Genomic DNA, 16,510 nt, shown 5'->3' with positions numbered 1-16,510 from the left:
TCCAGCTTATTACTAAGATCTTACTTTCAGTGCTGTTAATTTGAATATTATTCACCTTGCTATAAATCTCCATAGCACTCATGAAACGTTGAAGACCAATCAGTTTATGGTCAAAATTTGTACCATAAGCATACTGAGGAAGTTGAACTTTCAGGCCTGTCAATCATGGAAATACTTGTGCTCTTGATAAGTGTTCATTAATATCTGCTAGGTACAGGCTGTAGAGTAAGGGAGCAAGGATACAGCCTTGCATCACTCCACTTGATATTTCAATGTTTTCCTCCCTAACCCAGTTGAATGTTATTTTTGTCTGGGCCCTGGTTTGTGAGTAGAGATTGATGATGGAATAAGCACCGGCAATCCCCAATTTTGCAGCTTAGCCCACAATAGAACTCTATTCACTTAGTCAAGGGTGGTGGAGAAATCAATGAAAGCTGCGAACACCTTTTTCCATTGCTGCTTCTGACAGGACAGCGACTGTTATCAAATTATCCTCAGTATGGCATCCTTTTCTGAAGCCAATCTGGAAGCTTGGTATGAGGTGTTATGCCATTCCCATTGCTCCAGCTCTTTGAAGAGTACTTTTGTGAAAGCTTTCCCATTATCGACCAACAGGGCTATGAGCTGAGCATGTGGTTTCCTGGCCGGTCTCTGGGGCCCTTCTTGTGTAGAGGGATCAGGACGGATTCTCTCAAACTGTCTGAGATGGTAGGCAATTCATAAATAATAGGAGCATCAAATCCGCCCATTCGCCACTAGCCGCTTTAGCATATTCACTGGGAGCCCATTAGGCCCCTGCACGCATTGACTTGATTCCAAGGAACACAGTGCCAAAGGTGAGGCTCAACACGACATGCTCAATGACTTGGTTGCAATCAACTTCCTGGCGTGTGTGCTCCTCCGGAGCTATTTCCTCGTCCGCCATAGTTAGGGTAGCTATATATCTGGACCAAGTTGCTACCGTAATGGACTAGAGGCTTGTTTGGCCTCAGTACTTGATGGACAAAGGAGCCAAAGTGTGAGTGGGTTTGAGGACTTTGAAGCCTCAAACAATTTTACCTGATGTTTATCCTGTCAATGTTGTTTGAGTTTCCAGAGCTTTCTACTGTATTTTTCCCTATTTAGATTAGGGGCATTCCTGTTTGTTTCTTTAAGCCATCATGAGCCAGTTGTCGGTAACTTTCTTTTCAGCTGTCTAATATCTTCACCTTCTTGAAAGCTATTGTAAAGCGTCTTTTTTGTGTCAGAACATCCTCTTGAGTATTGCAGGTTCCCCTGTATAGTTCCGATTGCGATGTGCCTGCTATTAGCCATACCACTAAACTCAATCGATATCTTCTGCAGCTAATATTTGAGTTTCTCACACTCAAGCACAGGGCACTGGGGATAACATTTAATTTTATTGACTGGTGTTACTTCCTCCTGGGATTCTAATAGAGTTAATAGCTCTTTATAATGGTCTCCATAATCTAGATGGCACGTTAGACTAGCATGATCACTGATCCCCATGTGTAGCACAGTAAAGGTTTTGATTCTCGAAAAATGTTGCCCAGAGATGCAAATATAATCTAGGATTGACATCTGTTTTTGGAAGATTCGGATATATGAGGCCGGTCGATCAAGCGGAATTCTAGCATTGATGCTATGGATGCCTAACTCATTTATAAGAGATGCTGCTACTGAACCAACCTTATCGGATTTTCTGGTGTTCCTTTTCAATGATGAAATTCCCCCTTCTTATCATCTATTTGTACCAAAATTGGTATATTTGGCCCATCCAGTAAATTGCAAATAAAATTGCCTGCCAATATCCACATGGCGTCTGAAAAATTCAGCCACTGGCCTCTCACTGTTGCCACTATACTATTGAACTGTAATTTCCTTTTCACCAATACTGGGTGGATGTAAATATTGCTAATGATCATCATTGACTTGTTATTTATGCCCATGTAGAGTGGTGCTATATTTGCTGAAAAAAGAGAGGTGAGGAGGGTCTCAAGGGGTTATTTTAGCGACCCTGGCATCTCTAAACCCCAACTCAAATGTAATAACAAAAGAAGAGATGTCCGGTCGAGTAAATATGTGTGCTGTACTAGAAACAAAAGACAAAGTGAGATCATGTAGCAACCAAATGAAATAGCACAGGGCTGAGAAACTCCCATCAGCCCACCCTTATGGCGGAATATCATCATGTGGGATACAGATAGTAAATGCAAACCTCGCCCAACCCATCAATCGATGGTGCAGAGATGGATTTCTGAGGTGGAACTCTAGCCACAGTGTTGTTCAAATGATGCTGATTATGTGCAGTGCTTGTGAGGGAGGATGTGTGTGAAATGTTAAAATTGGCTACTAGGACAAAAAATAAAGTTTAATAAGGATTTTCCTAGAGTCAGAGATAAAATTATGCCTAATAGTCTGAAAGTATAACTAAACTTTGGCGCTGTGCAGTGAGGTCAACATGTTTCAGCCGAGCGGAACAACTGTCCGGCTTTCTTCAGGACCCAGAATGGATAGCTACTGTAAAAAAGTGCAAGTGAGAAAAATATTGAAAATATTACTGTGCAACAAATATTCAATTACTCCTACCAGGAACTTGGGTCCCCAATGTAATCTGGTGGGATTGAATTAGTTGTCCTTTCCTAGAAGAGAAGAAGGAGAACAGTGCACAGAGTGTATAATAAGGTTGTATACATATATCCCGAAGTGACATAAAGAGACAGTAAAGTGTTATATTTGTCCCCAATGTTTTACTTATATGCATGCCCACTTCACCCAAAGAATGCCCGCCTTTGTTTGATGGCAGAGCAGGAGCACATATGTTGTTGAAATATTGCCAAAAGCTACTTGTTTTCTGCCAGGTCTCCTGAAAGCAAATGTTTTCATTTTGGTATAAATCAATCCTCCATTTCTTCTGGTTTAGTCAGTATGTTAAGGTCTCTGGTATTATTTTAGGGATGCTGATAGGTATCCGTTTGGAGAATTATTTTATGATTGTTCGTTCCGGCTTCTAAACGGATTTCAATGATTCATTGGTGAAGCTTCTAGAGGTCAAAATACCATGATAGGGATTACATGTAAACTCTGCTCCCCTTTCATTTTTAAGAACAAACCTTTTCTCTAACAAACGTTCAGTTACCAAATGATTCGCTGATTTCCTTTAGACCATTTGAGAAAACACTTTAGGATATTTTGTGGATGGAGGATCAAGTACTTGAATGCCCCAACCCTCTAGGGTTACTTTATGTGACGGTATTTTAAATTTAACTTCTCTACTTCTAAAGACTATCTTTGTCCATTCATTCACTTCTTGATTTTGGCCTGGTCTAAATGCCACTGAATCTATGTCAGCTGTGGAAACCGCTCCAGCCCTGGGAGGGTTGAAAGAAGCAATAATAGATTTCCCCTATTTAAAATGTCAATGTGGCCTCCTGAAATACATTCTGGTTAAAAAATAAGAGGGGCCAATCTTTATCATTGAGCAAAGAGTTGAAATGGGGCTTAGATATGCTTTATGAATGCAATGCTGTTGCGTGTGAATGCAAGAAATCTGTTGCTTGACCAGCTCTAGTTGAGTCTCTGTTAATATTTGCTGCTGTTTCAACTGCAATTGTATTCCATTTGGATTAAAGATTGCAATATAGAAAATGGGAGCCTGCTTGCTCTAGCTGTTGAGAAACAGGAGCTATTAGCTCAATTTCTGCAAGATTATTATCCTCCCAAGAGGTGACAAGGCTCGATATAGTTAGAGTGCTTAAATTCTGGGGGACCTGCTTTTTGTTACTTGTGTTATTGATGGTCCTTTCTGCTTTCTCAGTTTGTGTGGATTCAGAGACTCGTGAATGGCAGCTCTCCAGTTCTTGTGCATGGGCTTTTGTGTTTTCAGCCTAAGATTGCAACTTAAAATGGCTGCGTTGGTGGCTATCACAGTGTTTCTGGGCTCCTTTTCTTTTGTAATAGTTGGATTTGATCTCTCTTTGCATTCAGTACTACTGCCCTCTTCTTCATGATCTACTGTCCGATGGGGCTGCTCGTAGTCCTTATTGATTTTGAAAACAGGATAGAATGTTTGCGCTGGGGGCGGCAGAACTAAAATCTTCTTATTCAATTTCTTGAGACGGTTTTATTTTTCCCTGAGATTGTAGGAGCTAGTGGTGTTCTCCCTGGTGTATCAATTTTACTTGGTTGGATTGGTAACCCCGCTAGCTTCTTAGGAGTTTCCACAGCTATCTTATTGTCAATCACCTCTATACGTAGAGAAAGGTTGGACAATGTGACTAAATCCTGGTTTTGCTTTACTTGTCATTTTGAGAGGGATAATGGACCTTTCGCTGTTTAGGTCTTGTATTAAAAATGTAATTCTCTGGAAGGGTGGCCAGCTTTTCCATTAAGTGAAGACAGCAACAAGGCGTTTCAGTTTCCTTGGCCGCTAGTTGAGCTTTTGTGATTAATCAATCAATCAATCACTCAATTTGTAAAGCGCACTACTCACCCGTGAGGGTCTCAAGGTGCTGACGGGGGGGGCAGGAGGGGAGATGGCTGCTGCTACTGCTCGAAGAGCCAGGTCTTGAGGAGCTTCCTGAAGGTGAGCAGGTCCTGGATCTGCCGCAGGTGGGTGGGGAGGGTGTTCCAGGTCTTGGCAGCGAGGAAGGAGAAGGATCTGCCTCCGGAGGTGGTACGCTGGATTCGTGGGACGTCGGCGAGGGCGAGGCTGGCGGAGCGGAGCCGGCGGGTGGAGGTGTAGAAGTTGAGTCTGTTGTTCAGGTAGGCTGGTCCGGTGTTGTGGAGTGCTTTGTGAGTGTGGGTGAGGAGCTTGAAGGTGATCCTCTTGTTGATGGGGAGCAAGTGCAGGTCTTTGAGGAGGGGGGTGATGTGGCTGCGTCGGGGGAAGTTGAGGATCAGGCGGGCCGAGGCGTTCTGGATGCGTTGTAGTCGCTGTAGGTGTTTGGTCAGGATACCTGCGTAGAGTGGGTTGCCGTAGTCCAGCCGGCTGCTGACAAGGGCTCCGTTCTCCTGGTTTCGATCAGGATCCACTTGTAGATCCTGCAGAGCATGCGGAGGGTGTTGTAGCAGTAGGAGGAGATGGCGCTGACCTGCTTGGACATGGAGAAGGAGGAGTCGAGGATGAATCCCAAGTTGCGTGCGTGGTCCGCTGGTGTCAGTGCTGTTCCTAGTGTTGTCGGCCACCAGGAGTCATCCCAGGCAGACGGGTAGGGCCGAGGATGAGGACTTCCGTCTTGTCTGAGAACAGCTTCAGGCGGCTGCTCCTCATCTACTCGGTGACGGCCTTCACACCCTCGTGGAGGTTGTTTTTTGCGGGAAGGGGGGTCCCTGGTAAGGGTGAGGAGGAGCTGGGTGTCGTCGGTGTAGGAGATGATGTTCAGGTCGTGTTGGCGGGCCACTTGTGGGAGGGGAGCCATGTAGATGTTGAACAGCATTGGGCTGAGGGATGAGCCCTGGGATATGCCGCAGATGAGGTTGGCAGCTTTGGATCGGTAGGGTGGGAGCCGGACGCTCTGGGTTTTGTCGGAGAGAAAGGAGGTGGTCCAGTCCAGGGCTTTCTCCCATATTCCGGCTTCTTGGAGGCGTGTTCTTAGGGTGTGGTGGCAGACCGTGTCGAAGGCGGCTGACAGGTCCAGGAGGATGAGGGCTGAGGTTTCACCGTTGTCTAGTTGGCGCCGTATGTCATCTGTGGCGGAAATGAGGGCTGTCTCGGTGCTGTGGTTCAGTCTGAAACTAGATTGCGATGGGTCTAGGATGTTGTTGTCCTCGAGGTGTCGGGCCAGCTGTATGTTGGCGATTTTCTCAATTACCTTCGCCGGGAAGGGGAGCAGGGAGATGTGGCAGACGTTCTTGAGGTCCTTGGGGTCCGCCTTGGGCTTCTTGAGGGGGGCGTTTATTTTGGCGTGTTTCCAGCTATCCGGGAATGTCGCTGAGTCAAAGGAGATGTTGATGACCTTTCGTAGTTGGGGTGCGATGGTGGCATCTGCATTGTTGAACACGTGGTGTGGGCAGGGGTCTGTTGGTGATCCTGAGTGGATGGAGTTCATGATCTTTCGTGTCTCGTCGTTGTTGACGTGGGCCCAGGAGGTCAGCTGGTTGGTGTGAGTGGTGTTCGGGGTGGGGTCTGTCGTGGTCGGGGCTGGCAGTGCGTTGAAGCTGTTGTGGATGTCGATGATCTTGCGGTGGAAGAAGGTGGCAAGAGAATCGCACAGTCCTGCGAGGGTGGGATGTCGTTGGTGTTGGCGCTGAGGTTGGAGAGTTCCTTGACGATGCTGAATAGCTCTTTGCACTCGTGTGCGTTGTTGTCCAGGCGGTCTTTGAAGGAGGATCTCTTGGTTGTTCTGATGAGTTGGTGGTGTCTGCGAATGGCGTCCTTGTAGGCTTGGTTGTCTGACGTGCGTTCTTGGAACCATTTTTTCTCTTGCATCAGGCATGTGTGTTTGGAGGTCTGGAATTCTTCGGTGAATCAGGCGGCTTTCTTGCTGGACTGGTTGATGGAGGGCTTCTTAAGCGGGGCGATGGTTTTGGCGCAGTTTTCGATCCACTGTCTGAGGTTTTGAGCAGCGGTGTGTGGGTCGGGAGGGTCGGTTGAAGGGTCCAGGGCGAGGGCGGAGGTCAGTTGGTTCTCAGTGATTTTGCCCCAGCTGCGGCGAGGTAGCTGTTGAGTGTGGAGGTGCGTGGTTGCTTTCTTGACTGTGAAGTGGGGACCTGAACTACCACCTCGAGAACAACAACAACACCAACTCCGCCACCCTGATCGACAACCTCGCCAACCTCTGCCTCCGACAACTCGTCACCGAACCCAACCACGCCGCCGGCCACACGCTCGACCCCATCTTCTCCACAAGCACCCACGTTGCCTTCAACTACACCACCGAACTCCACTGGACATCAACCAACAATGGTCACTGACAAGCATCAGCGTCAAGAGCCAGGCCCCAGGCTTTCCAGGGGTCTCTGTCTTCTGTGGTCTCTCTGGGTGGAGAGCAACAGCCCTAGTTGTTAGACACCCTGTTTCCAATCTTCTTCCCACCAGTCCAGTGGTGGTATCCTGACAGTGGTCACCCAGTCCAGAGTCTGTAACCTGAGGCTGAACAGGGGTCAAGGGTGAGTCCTTCCTCGTCTTACCCCATCTGGTTTTCTGTACCCTCCGTGGTACACCCAGGTGTCTCCGCTTTCAGGGATCCCTGTTTAGTCACTCCTATCTGCTCCCTTGACACTGGTAGCAACTCATTCCCCAGGAGGCAGTCTATGTACATCAGGAGATTAACTATGACCCCACTCTGGGCCACCTCCCCGCCCGACTCCATGGACACTAGGGCAATGGGACATACAAGGACCTGACCGGTGTACGGCTCTGGAGAAACCACCCTTTTGACTACCATTGTCTGGCTGACTACCATTGTCTGGCTGGCCCCGGTGTCCCTCAGAGCAGTGACTGGGACCCCATTCACTTTGACCTGGTGGACATGAGCACTCCCAACCTCAGGGATCACCAGTCTACTTTCTGAGTCTATCTACCAATTAAGGGAGACTGTGCCATGTTCCTCTACCTTTCCCTTAGGCCACATGGGCCTTTCCAATGGAGCTCCCACCAGCAGGTGGATTCTTGGCATTGGCCAGGTCACCTTCCCTGTGCGTCAACTGGGTGCAATCAAAGCACCATGGTTGTGAATGGGTGCACTGTGCTTCCTCGCACCAGAACCTCCCCCTATTCTTAAGAGTGGCATGGGAACCCTTTCCCCCTACTCTAGATTGCCACATGTCTAGGTCACTGTGTGCCCCCCTCACTCTATTGGGGGGACCATGAACCGTCCTCATTAGGCACACTCCAAGGTATCTTCTCAGACACTATGGCACTCTCCCAGAGGGCTGCCTCCCTTGCATGCGCACTGGGGTCAGTAAGCTTGCTGTCAACCAAGTGTTGGCATAGCTGGGAAAAACAATGACTGAACATGTACTCTCTTGCAGTTAGATTGTACAGCCCTTTAAAAGTGCTTACCTTACTACCATTCACCCAATTATCCATGGCAGATCAAACGTAGCAGCACACAAACATTAATAAAGAGAAAACACAACACAAGAAAAATCCCAAATCAATTTAGAAAAATAGAGTTTATTTTAATAAATGATTTGACATAAAAATCATAAAAATCCAATCAGTAGAATTAGCGTTATTATTTTTTTAATGTTTTTAGTAACAACTAGAGCCTAAAAGATCAAAGCACAAAGTGAGGGCATCTAGTTGCGTGAGACTGAATCGAAGTCGGAAAATCTGGCCAACCACGATTTAGCACATTTCGGATACAAGAAGTGGATTGGACACGGTCAGTGCGGGCAGCTAGTCGTGTGAGACTGTATCGAAGTTGAAAAATCTGGCCAACCACGATTTAGCACATTTCAGATACAAGAAGTGGATTGTCCACGGTCAGTGCTTACCCTCAGACTTAAAAGAGATGTCTAAGAAGGTAAAGTTCTGCAGGGCACGGCTGCAGGATGTGTCTCAAGAGTAAATAGCGTAATTGGATGCCCTTGTCAGTCGAAGCCGCAGTGAAGATTTCTACGTTTGTACTTAGTCATTGAAATAAAAGTAACCCTGGGCAAAGCACTAGGCTACGCTCGCGTAGTTTGCGAAGTTTGCGCAACTTCACACTACGCGAACTGCACGTAGCACAGTGCAAACATGCGTAGCGTACTGTAGTGCAGAGGTCATTTTTTGCTTGCTCGCGGTCCTCTACGTCAAGTTGGCGACCGCGAGCAAGCAAAATGACAACCTTGCAAGACTTTTTCCTTGTTCGCGATCAGGAGCATGGAAAATAAACATCCCTGCGAGATTCTCAACGCGGGGAGGTCAGGTTTCTCATTGCAAGTGGTCGCGCATGCTTGCAACCGCTCGCATTGAGAAACTACCAGTCCGCTTTGAGAAAGCTGCAGCTCGAGTGAAAATCTACTTGTGCGGCAGAATAGTACAGCTCGCACTGTGCAAGATGCCGTTTTCAATGATTGCACAGTGCTGGCTTGTCCGCACTGTGCAATCATTGAAAATGACATCTTGCACAGTGCAAACATGCTACTACGCAGTTTGTGAAATGCTACGAGTAGCTCGTGTATTGCGAAGTGCACTTTGCGTAGCTATGAGTAGCGCTACATCACGAACTACGCCCACCCCTAAATAAAAGTCGAAATTACTCAACGGGACCAGGCATAGGGCTATAGCTGAAGGCAGTTCCACGAGATTGGATACCCTTTGGCAAAGGATCGCTGAAAAGGATTTGCTGCTATATAAAACAACATAGCGAGAGAAGCCGTGAAGTCAGTCTGACTGGTGATGCACTTTGGCGGATTGGCGAGCAGGTGGGTCTCACTCTCCTCTGGGTTCTTAGAGCAGTTTTAGGTGAAACATTTTCCAAGTCCTCAGTTTTGGGATTTAGCCATCTGGGCACATTTAGTACCACAACCAAAGGTCCTGGACTGGTGGGACACATCTTGGGAGTTCAGGACTCACTCAGGCTGGTTCCAGGTGTGGGTTCAAGAGGGTGGGAGCCATATTTATCCCTCTGGGTTGGAACAGGAGGCCAGGAAACTAGCCCGTGGAGTCACTCTGGTAGTCCTGGGGTCAGATGAAGATGTAGGGCTTAATTTACAGGCTGTGGGTAAATGGTATACAACTCTACAAAGGACTTATAAGTAAATTAAATATGACAAACAGGTGTGTGCCACTCAAACCATGTTTAAAAATGAGAAAGCACTTTAGAACTGGTCAGCAGTGGTAAAGTGCACAGAGTCCTAAGGCCAACAAAAACAAATTCAGCAAAAAGTGAAGGGAAAAGGCAAAAAGTCTGGGGGTGACCCTGCAGCAGCCGCGGCTTGCACAGGTAAGTGTTCTGGGGTGGTGAGGCGGGCGGTTTCGGGGCAGGGTGGGGGGTAATGGAATCGGACATACAAAGGCTATGTAAAAACTAACAAAATAAATAAATAAAAGAACTTACTTTGCGCTCGCCGCTTCGCTGAAGTCTGCGATGCGGCTAGCGCAAGGTAAGTGCTTTTATTTATTTTGTTTTCACATTGCCTTCGTATGTCCAATTCCAACACTCCCCCGCCCCGCCCTCGCCCCGCCTCACCGCCCCACAGCATTTACCTGTTCGAGCCATGGTTGCCCTACAGCGAGGGCCAGGTCCAACAATTGTTATTTGAAGTTGTGGGTGGTGTTCTATTGTTGGTGTTGCTTACAGTTGGTGGGCAGAGAAAGTGTGGTTTTTTGTTATCATTATCTTCCTCCAAAAGGCTTAGAAGATATTCCTTGAGTCTTGTTGCATGGGTGATGGTGTGCCTGTTTGAAATTTTAGAGGTTGGGTTGGGGAGTTGAGTTGTGTGTTAAAGCTAGGCTTGATTTGTGATAGATAAAGGGACGCGGGTTTATGCTTTCCTTTGCGTATGTTGGAGGTGGAAGATGTATGGGTAAGAGGTGGTGCTGAGGTACAAGGGTCTAAATTTAGCAATGAATGATAGACATGTCACTGAATGTTGTCATGTGTTTGTGGATCTAACAATTGGTTTATAGATGGGTTTAAATGTGTGTTATTTATGCTGGTATTCAGAGAACATTGGATGCATGCAGGTATGTTGGGAGGGTTGAGAGTTTTGAATGTGTGAGATTTTGTTCAGATAAAGTATGTGTGTTTAGGTTTGTTATTGTGTGGTAGATTTATCTGGTGGTTTGGTAGCTACCTAAGTTGTAGGCTTTGAGTGTGAAGGACTATTGAGTTATGTACATTGGAGGGGGTGGACTTGTATGTGAGAGTAGTCACTTGTGGTGTGAGAGCGGGTAAATAGTTGTTTTGAGAGATAACTATAGGATGAGTTGAGAATGATGTGCCTTATTGGTGGAGGAGAGTGTTGAAAGAGTGTTGTCATTAGTCTTGTGTGGAAAGAAGAGGAAGGTAATGTGGTTATGTAGCCTGAGAGATGTTTAAAGAAAGGTCTCAGAGGGGAGACAAGGGCAATGCTAGAATAAGGCAGAGAGTAGTGACAGAGTTTTGTTTGGAAAGAGTGGAAGTTTGCAAGATCAAAGGTGTGAGTTTTGTGCATTATTGGTTTGTAATCACAATGTGTATTTGGTTGCGTTGTCATACCTAGTTGTGGTTTGTGTAGGAGTGTGTTGGTTTAGAGGTAGATGGGTATATAGAAGTGTGTAGTACAACTGTGGAGCTTGGTGAGTGAGTGGAGACAGGGTTAACCTTGTTTGTTGGTAGAGAGTGGAGTGTTTTGTTGTCTGCTTGTATATATGGCTGTATTTGAAAATGTTTCCTGGAGTGTGGTTGTTGATTATGAAACGGACAGCATCTCTGGCCCTCAGCTCTAACCAACTCGAACAGACCCATACAGGCAATGGCCCTTGTCCTCTTCGCTCTTAGCCTCGACACCCAGGCTGTGATGCCCTGTGGAGTGCTTGTAAAGACTGGTGAGGAGGCCAGCTGACCATTTCTCAGCCTCTTAGACTCAGCTGCAGGCCCAGCCAGTGGTTACCCAGCAACCCCAAGATGAGTACAACTGGAGGAGGGTGTGTGGTCAGCTTTTTATTCTACAAACTGTGTCTGGGAGAGCAGGCAGGAAGAGGGAACTGGAGGTGGGAGGAGAAAAACAGAATCTAGCAGCAGTTAAAGTTTGGTTAATGGTGAGCAAAATTGCACAAATTCACATACTTTTACAATGAACACAAGCATGTTATGTTTTCTCACATTGTGTATGTGATCTCATGCTAGGTTACATTAGGGAAATAATTATGGACGATTCTGGGTTTTTCTATCAACAAGAGTCATGGGGGTCTGGTGTTGTATTTTGCCAGTCATGTCTAGATCATGAATGTTCAGTGTATTGTAGTGATGATTTACAGTGTGCATGGCTGTGTGGGTGCCCTATGAATCTGTTCTGTATTTCAAGCAATGGCACAGAGGGGTTGTTTACTGCCTTAGGGTTAGTGTTATCTAGTAGCATTCGTAGCAAGTGATATGGCTCACATTGTTATGTTGGATGCTAGGCAAGGGTGCCAGGGGACCTAAGGCCCCCCGGATGCACCCCTCCAAAAGGTAAGTGTGCACATCTGGCGCACATGCCACTTGTCACTTTGAAAAATTCACTTTTGTACATTTTTCAAAGAATTTCCGAATTACCCTCAACTTGAAGTTGATGGTAATTAATGTTTCCTGAATGCAAAGTCGCATTTAGGAAGGGCTTGGTGCATCTCAAATAGGGAATCGCAATTTGTGATTCCCTAAATGCATTCGCAATTTAGGTAATCTCAATAATTTGTGATTACCTAATTTGCGAATTCAAAGCATTTGATGCATCGGAAAAGGTCTTTTTTGGGTGGCAAATGGCCGATTCCACGAATCGGCCCGTTTGCGACTGGAAAAAAGCTTGATGCATGTGGCCCTAAATAGTTTCGGTACTCGCAAAATGCGAATTTAAATGGGGATTACCAGCTAGCAAATCAATGTACAAAGGGGAACATGCATCAATGGAAATTGCATTCGCAAATGGTGCGAATCGCAAAATTTGGCCGTTTGCGAATGCAATTCCAATTTTTGGGATGCATTATAATTTTTGTAATTTCGCAATTTAAGAAATCGCAAAATTGCGATTTCTTAAATTGCGATTGCATTTAAGAAATCTCAAATTGAGATTCCTTAAATGCAATGCATCAAACTTTAAAAATTTGCGAATTCGCAAATAAGGGGAGAAAATTACCATGAAGTTAACCTTCATGGTAATTTGTGAAAACTTTGAAAAATGCACTAAAGTGCATTTTTCAAAGTTCCATTTTACACACACACATGCCCTTGGGGCATGTGTGTGTGCAAAATGTACTCATAGGCAGATTTCAGAGGTGCAACAGGATGTCCTTTGGACACTTCTGCACCCTTGAAATTGCATCCTCAATTTGCGAATTTCTAATGGTGAATCGCAAATTAAGAATGTCTTCCCATTCATTCCTATGGGCCTCTAGGCCCATAGGTATGGATGGGGAGGTATTCCTTAATTGCGATTCTCAATTAGAGAATCACAACTAAGGAATTTTAAGAAATCGCTATTTTTTTTTGCGATTTCTTGATGCATTGCAGTTTGCAATTCCTTAATTGGGATTTCTTATTCTTCGCAATTAAGGAATCGCAAAATGCAATATTGATGCATGTGCCCCTTAGCATTCACAAACAGCAAACTTTCGTAAAAATAAGAAATTGCACTCTCAAAATATCATTAGGTCACAGCAAGTGGTAATCATCTGCACACATTACATGTAACATGCATTTAAACCATCACAGTCCATTACCAAGCTGACATGTTGTGCTGAATCATATCATAGACAAACGATAAAAAAAAGTGAGTGGCATAAATAAATTAACGTATTTTTTTATCGATACCGAATGGAATGTGGATGCCAAGTAGAAAATGCAATGCATAATGGATGGCCTGCATACTTTTGTAGTTTGTACTAAACAATCACAACCCATTGGCTTAAAGGTGACGACAAATTTCTGTTGTATAACACACTATGGCAAATATTTGCCTGTAATCATGAAGCCCTGACTGACGCAATTCGTTGTACCTCTTCTGCCTCCCGGAGAAGAGCGCGTCTTTGCTAGCATGCTGTACCTGTTCTATGTAGGCGAAAAGCGTGTACTGTTGGTTTCGGTGCTGTATCCAGATCAAGGAGGGGAGTTTGCACAGTACTCTCTAACCTGTATCCGTGCGGTGTGTTAGTGAAGTTTAGGAAGAAACCGTTTCGCTATTATAAGGACTAAACAACAGGCATTACCAATGCTTCTCTTTTTTGCAAATATAGGTAGGGCTATTGGAATTATGCGGCAGGGGGCCACCAATTTATGCGCCAGGGTTGACTATTCATTCTTTTTTACTTCTGGGCAAATATTTCACCTCATTAGTGCCAGTTAAACAACCAGAAAAAAACAACCGAAAACGGACATTTAACGTTTTCAAAGGGCCTTGCCACTTTTTAGTAACTTTTTGTCCTTTTGAGCAAGAAACGATTTTTTTGTTAAAAAATGGAGATTATGGAGCAGATGATGGATTATGTGGCAAATGCGGCAAATCGATATATATGGTAAAAAAAAAAATACGGCAAATCGATATACATGGTAAAAAAAAAAAGTGGCTGCCGCGTAATCACATAATTCCAATGGCCCTGGATATAGAGTTAATTTGATCAGACGCACGCCATAATATTCAGCAGCGCGTCTCAGTAGTACTTCGCGTGAGGTAAAACCAGTTTTATCGCCTGCAAGAAAGACATTTTATTTAGCCGTTAAACCTTTTATTGTATCCTCATCCGTCGTCTCTGGAAGGTGCCTTTCAGAGAAAAGATCAAAATATACGGGTCCAAAATGTGCTTCTCTTGTCCGTTCATACCCAGTAGGAATGTGACCTTTCAGCGGTAAGTAGTCATGTTGGAAAAGTTTTATTTCTATCACTTACAATGGGGAGAAGCACTTTCCACAATGTGCGTCCCTAAACACATCGGGCCTCATTTATTAGGCCGTCCGTCACTTTTACACCGCCGGTGCGTCACTTTTGTGACGCACCAGTGGCGTAAAAAATGCACCTTGTTACGCCATATTTACAAAGTGACGCATCTAGGTAGATGTGTCACTTTGTAAACCCCTGCGCCACATTATTCCTGCACCAGGTATAATGTATGCAAGGGGGGCGTATTGATGCAAGAAAGGGTCATGGAAGTGACGCAGTGAAATCTATGAGATTTCACTGTGCCACTTCTAGGACTCAAATTCGTCAATATCTTACGCCTGCCTCGCAGCAGGCGTAAGACTGACGCAAGCCCTTTCACATGGGGCTTGCCCCATGTGAAAGGACACATTGCTGGAGTTGCGTCACTTTTGTGACACACTCCAGCAATGCGCCACTTTTGCGCCTACAGGTACGTCAGAAATACTGACGTATCTGTAACTCCTTGCTACAAGATGGTCATACTGTAAATATGACGCATCATTGCTGAAGCAAGGAGGGCGCAATGAAAAGTGACGCATCGCTGTTTTCACGCAGCGATGCGTCACTTTTCATAAATGAGGCCCATCATTTCCATTGACGTAAGACAGAGAAGTCAGCATTAAATGAAGCTTAGATTACTTACCAGAAACCCTCAGTACTACTTGTTCCACTAGTTCTCACCAAAACCTTTCCTGTTGAGGAGAGTACACCTCCCAGATCTGTAGCCTAGTACAGCTGCCAATCAAAAGAGTTATCTCAGCTCCTCTCCTCCCAGGGATTCTACCCCTGGCATCTCATCCAAGCATTGGAGGTAGCCAGCCCTATTGCAAGCACGGGAGGTCACAAGGGAGGAAAAGTCTGCAATGAGAAAGAAAAGCACTAGAACACCTGAAATTGACCACTACCTCCATACCCTCTTTCCAATCATTGTCCTTGCTTGCGAGTGTAATGTAACAAGAGGGGGCTACAGATGAATCTAATGCATACACATATTGGAGTTTTAGTCCCAGAAAACAAAACTCACACTTCAAAAATCCAGAGGACACTGACTACAAAGCATGAGGAACTCTTACACCTGTAATCTTCGCCTATGTGTGTGTGTGAAGGAAGCCAAGAAGCTGCTTTGCAGCTGTCTATCAAGGGAATATCCCTCAACTTACATCAGAGATATTGACATTATTCTTGTAGTTCTCCAGGAACCCAATCCATGTGACAGCCAAGAAATCCTCTCTTGCTTGGCCTCATTTATTATCTCATCATTGGTTATGGGGAAGTATCCAGCGTGATTGGGAATACCATATTTTTAGCAATTTGCACCAAAACTTGGGACATAGGGGAATATTTACAAGTCCCTATTGCCACAGGAATATCACTTTTAAAGAAGTTCCTGTGGCAATAGGGCCTTCGCCTTAGGCATTAACTGGCACATGCATCAACGTAGGCTTTTGGGATTCCTTATTTGCGATAATTAAGGAATCGCAAAAGCCGATGCATATAGGAATCGCTATAAAAATAGACCACCATCTCCTGTGCCAGCCTTGCCTGCTCCTCACTGCCTGCTGCTGTCTTTGTCCCTGATCGCCGCCTCCACTGCCGCCTTACACCCCTGAGTGCCTGCGCCTTAACCCTTCTTCCTGTACCCCGGCTGTCTGCGCCCCTGTCTCCCCGTGTGTCCGTGTGACTGCCAGCCTCCCTGCTGCCCCTCCGAGTGGGCCTGCCTGCTTCTGTCCTCGCTCTCCCCTCGCCGTTTCCTCCCGTTTTCCCACGCCGTTTATCTCCCTTCCCGCCGCTGCCCTCCAGGCGGCCCGCCCCCGTGCCCATTCGCTGCCTCCTGCCTCCTAGCCCTCCCCACCTCCCCCTTATATGGTGACCGCGCCCAGCACCAGAACCCCTGGTCCCCGCACCAGAGACGAAGCAAGACTCTGCTACAACGCCAACACCCTCATCGCACTCAACCAAGGACGGCCCTCCAACTGCTACAAAG

Source organism: Lissotriton vulgaris, chromosome 2_1 (genome assembly GCF_964263255.1).
Source record: "Lissotriton vulgaris chromosome 2_1, aLisVul1.2, whole genome shotgun sequence".
NCBI classification, from domain to species: Eukaryota; Metazoa; Chordata; class Amphibia; order Caudata; family Salamandridae; genus Lissotriton; species Lissotriton vulgaris.
The sequence above is the reverse complement of the archived record's forward strand: the minus strand, read 5'-3'. Positions refer to the sequence as shown.